This window comes from Micrasema longulum, unplaced genomic scaffold (assembly GCF_059751315.1).
Source record: "Micrasema longulum isolate JH-2025_06_02 unplaced genomic scaffold, ASM5975131v1 h1tg000192l, whole genome shotgun sequence".
Taxonomy (NCBI): domain Eukaryota; kingdom Metazoa; phylum Arthropoda; class Insecta; order Trichoptera; family Brachycentridae; genus Micrasema; species Micrasema longulum.
In genome coordinates this window covers 640,769-646,022 of record NW_028277397.1, presented here as the reverse complement: position 1 = coordinate 646,022, position 5,254 = coordinate 640,769, and positions in this window count along the sequence as shown.

The following is a 5,254-nucleotide window of genomic DNA, read 5'->3' as shown; positions in this document are numbered from 1 at the left end:
AAAACAATAATCTCCAAATTACTTAACAGTTCAGATTTGTATAAAAAAATGATATCTGATTTATGCAGATTTTGTTATACTTTTTTAGATAAAAACTTTTTTCAATATGATAATCTAATTTATAACCAAACACAGGATAAACAATGAGTCAATCGTGCAGTCCATTATTTGATGACATGTTTATAAATGCATTGGAGAATGAAATATTTTCAAGTAATTTACTTTTACTCAAACTCACTATATTATGGCGATGGTGTGAAGACGATATTTTTTGCCTTTTTACAGAGACAGATCAAGAATTTCAGACATCATTTATTTTCCTTATTTTATTTCATACAAAAATAAAATTTACTTTGGAAATAGAAAAAGATAAAAAATTTCATTTTCTTGACATGTCTTTGACACTTTGTATCCCGGAGCTGTGTAAACAAGTAATTATATAACGTTTATACGGCTCCGGGATACAAAGAAAAAAAAATAAGACCCTGTATATGTGCGAACATTGCAATGTGGCTCTCTATAAAGGCCAATGTTGGCAAAACTATCTTACAAAAATGACTTATTAAAATATATCAAATAAAAATGAGAAGTTTCAATTGATTTAATCCATTTTTTTCATAATTATGACACTTTTAAGAAACCCTTCACAAAGCATGAAATATCACAAAAATGGGCCGGGCACAGGGTAAATTCTATGTGTTTTCGGCCGGTATTTAAAATGTTAATAATAAAAAAATAATTTCTAAATCTACCGTAAACCAACATACAGACACAATTATTCATAATTTTGCAAATCATCAAATTGCCCATAAATATTCCGCATTCCATTTAATCTATATGTTAAATAATGTTACACTAGTTGATAGGTACTTATTTAAAAAAAAAAACCTAATAAAATACAACAAATTTTTACTAATAATGGATATAATGAGTACTTAATTGATAAAATATTGGATTAAAAAAAAAACGCTAACTTCCAAATAAATATTTTTTTTTATTTGAAACGCGAGCTTTGGGGTTCTTCATTTTAATGAAATAAATATTTAAAAAAATCTTTTGAAATTAAAATAATTTATTTTATTTTATCAGTATGCTGCCAATCAAATAAACAAATCACGTCTGTTGTCTTAAAATGATGGTTATGTTAGATGGATACGTTCAAAACTAGACAGACGTGGACTTTAATAAATATTGTTTGTTTGTTTTTTTTTTCTTATTATGAATCGCTTTGATTTCTTAGATTTTCATGTAGTCTAATTTTAAAATTTTATTTTCAACATGAATTATTATTTAAGCACTTCAGGTATTCTTTTACTCTATTATTAAAGTTTCTTTTATTTTTTCAAATCTAGATTGAATCGCAATCATTACAATTTACTTGATATATGCCAGATTTTTTATATTTATGTGCTATGTCTTTGTGATTTTTTACCAATGTTCCTACATTATTAGTTGTGTCGAATGCAGGTTTGATGTTTCGTGGTAAGGAATGAGATAATTGTTGAGAAAAATTGTCAAGAATAAAAAAATCCACCTTCGTTGTTTTGGTGAGTTCGCTTTATATATTGTGGGTGTAGAATATAAATATTTATTCAAAAGTTTGCGATTTTGTTTTTGATTTAAAATTTCATCAATTGAGTTCTCATTATATTTATTTATTTTATTTAATCCAATATAAAATACAATACAAATACATAGTTAACAAAAATGTCTATACAATAGGTAGGTACATTCAATATATATATATTTTTATGGATATAGCCACTCCACTGGCCCACAGGCACGTTCCGGAGTGTCAGTGTATTTTTTATTCATACATAATTGTACATAATTTCACATCAATTGTGTAAAAATTTAAAAGAAATAAAAAAAAAAAAAAAAAATTAAAACATATCTACATCAATAAAACGAGAAAGGATTTTCAAGAAACTATAATTACATTCTTATATATGAAACATATTCCTCAGCTTCCTGTCTAGTCTTTTTAGTAATCCATTTATGTACTCTAGCTTTGAAAATATTGTTTTTCATTTTGTTCGCCAATATGTCCTTGCTTAAAAAGTTGTATAGCTTAGGGGCCAGAAACGTATAATGCCTTTGTCCGTAATATCCATTACTATAAGCAATTTTATTTACTGTAGTAAGTTATTTTTTAAAATTAATATCATATCAGGTTGTAGTCCCGTGCAATCTCATGGGCCAGAGGCCCGAGGTTCAAACCCCACTCTACCCCAACTTGATTCCCATGTTCTTATAGTGAGTCAGTTACAACTCCCTAAAACTGGCTACCAAAATTGAAATATTCGGGTTAATTTTGAGAACGCTCAAATATTAAAAAATATATATATTTATTGTAAATATAATAATAACGTTAATTAACCTTTTTATCATTGAATGAAATGTGGAATGTTTATGGCGATTGGGTGATTTGAGAAATTATAAATATATGTGTCTGTAGTTACCGGTAGATATCTAAATATTTTTTCAATATTTATTGTTCAACACAAGTCAAGAAAGTAAACTTTTTCTATTCTTTAACATAATGAATTGAAAAGGGGAAGATTAATCTGAACTGCTCAGTCCGTCCCTGTAAATAAACAAAATACATCGTCCGCATTTCGTCGCCATAATTTGATACGTTTAAGAAGTGGTGAATTACATAAAAACACTTAATTCTCCAGTTCATTCATAAATATGTCAGTAAACAATTGACTGGACGGTTGTCTCATCGGCAAACTGTGTGTTTGGCTAAAAATTACATAATTCTACTAAAAAAAGTTTTGATTTCAACTAATTTTACAAAATCTACATAAATCGGAAATCAATTCTGCATCTGATTTTATGTTATTATATTATTATACATTTAAAATAACGCGTAAATAAAATATTTTTCAAAAATACAGCATTTTTCATAATTATACACAGTATTTATTTTCGTTGACAAACTATTATAGCCAACATTGATCAGATTATAAACAAGCAAAAGCCATTAAACAAAAATTTAACTACCTTCCGTTGACATCCAGATTTCTTTTGAAACCTGATTCTTTTTGGTCTTTAAACTTTTTAATCGCGATTTTTTAAAGTGATGTTTTTTGGGTTAGTGACTTTTGCCTGAGTGAAGCGGCCACAGTATATATATAAGCTGTTTATTAATAAATACCTTATAAACTATTTGAATATTTAAAATTTGACTTTATATTTTTTAACACTCGAAATTTTGAACAAAATCAAATTTTTAAATCGTCCCAATAAACCGATTAAAAAACCATATTTATCTGTGGGAAACGAACTTATCAAAATAAGGAAGTTTACAATTTTATTTCTCAAATCTGTTGTTATGACGTCATAATAACGAACAACGGATTTAATCATATTTTGATGCTTAAGTACTTAAGATTTTATATTAAAACTCCCCGTGGCGGTTCTGGTGAAACACGTGACAGTTTAATGAACTAAATTAATTTCAGATGAAAAATCAACCCTGCATTTCCCCGGGTTAAATTCTCAATAAACTTAAAAGTTTTCACTAAGAGAAAAGGGAAAATATGTTTCTGAACTTCAACTAAACGGATAATTTCAAAGCGGTGCAAAAAGCACGTTTGAAATATTGATGCTAATAGATTTTTTTTTTTAAATATGCTTTTGTATTTTTTTACAAGAAGTAATAAATACAACTGAGACAATAACATATTTTTTCGAGACGAGAAGAACGAAATCATCTAAATAATAATGTTTGAAAAAATTAACTCTTCTGTGACACGTTGCTTCATACATTATCACAATGATGATTAAAGGTCAAATATATAAAAATGATGATTTTTAACCACTTTTTTTATTTATTGATTTTGCGTTTATTTTGAATGGGCTCAATATTTTTAGTTTTAATATAAAAATCAAACCACGGATTTGAGTCTACTGAACACTTAATTTTATATTTACTACTACTTTTACTATATATATTAGTTTCTACTACTACTATTAAACATATTTATTTAGATTTTTTTTTTAAATTTAAAATATTCAAAAAGGTTCCAGGGTAGAGTGCGAAAATTATAAAGCAATCAGTTTTTTGAACGCTGTAGGCAAAATGTATGGAAAGATACTGATTGAGAGAGTAAAAAAAGTAAAAAAGAAAAGAGTTTGAGATATACAGAGTGGTTTAATGAATGGAAGAGGTTGTATGGATCAAATATTTGCTTTACAAAACATGATAGAAAACATTCTTGCTATTCTTGATTTTCTGCGCATTTGTCGATCTGCAAAAAGCATTTAATAGAGTTAACAGATACACATTATGGAAGGTGCTATCGGAGTACGGATTGAGCGGAAATCTGACATGGGCTTTTGTTTATCTGTATACACAGCACAGCATGCGTTAGGGTAAATATATAATTCACATCGTGGTTTGACATTAACAAAGGAGTCAAACAGGGATGTGTGACGTCTCCATGGCTGTTCAACATGTTTATCGATATCTGCATGAAAGAACTGAAAGGTTTAAGAATGGGAGATCGAACTGTCAATTGTCTTTTGTATGCTGATGATGCCGTGTTTCTTGTTAACAACAAAAAGGAACTGCAATTCTTGGTAACAAAAGTTTACGATGTATGCAAGGGAGGCGATTTGCTGATGAATGACGATAAATCGAATGTGGTTTTTTAAGGAAGTTAATTTATGACTAAATGTGAAATCACTGTGAATTGGGTTATACAAAACAAGCGAATGTGTGGTAAAACTATGTACCACAGATGCATAAATGTCGAGATCCATACGCTATGTAAGGTTGAGATAGACAATATCGACAAAATCAAGAAAAGAGCTCTGCGCTGGTTTGGACATGTAGAGCAAATGGACAGCAAAAGAACGGATAAAAATATTTACAATGCGAATAATGATAAAAAGAGGAAGACCGAGAAAGACATGGCGTGACCAAATCCAACAAAAACTTGAAGATGGACATGTCAAAAGTCGGAATAATCAGCGCGCGTGCATGAGAAGATGTATGAATGCTGAGGAAGCGAGATCGTATGGAAATATAGAGTGATATTTATTTTTTTTATTTTTAATTCAAAAATTTCATAATAAGTACATGTTTTTGTAAAATTCTAAACATATCTACTTTTTCACATAAAGTAAATGTTATCACTGTAACTCTCCAAAAATAAAGACTAACTCTTGTACTTGGAAAGTGACTTACACTGTTTTAATTGTTTATTTATAAGAGTTTACATAATTTTAAATACGAGTAAAT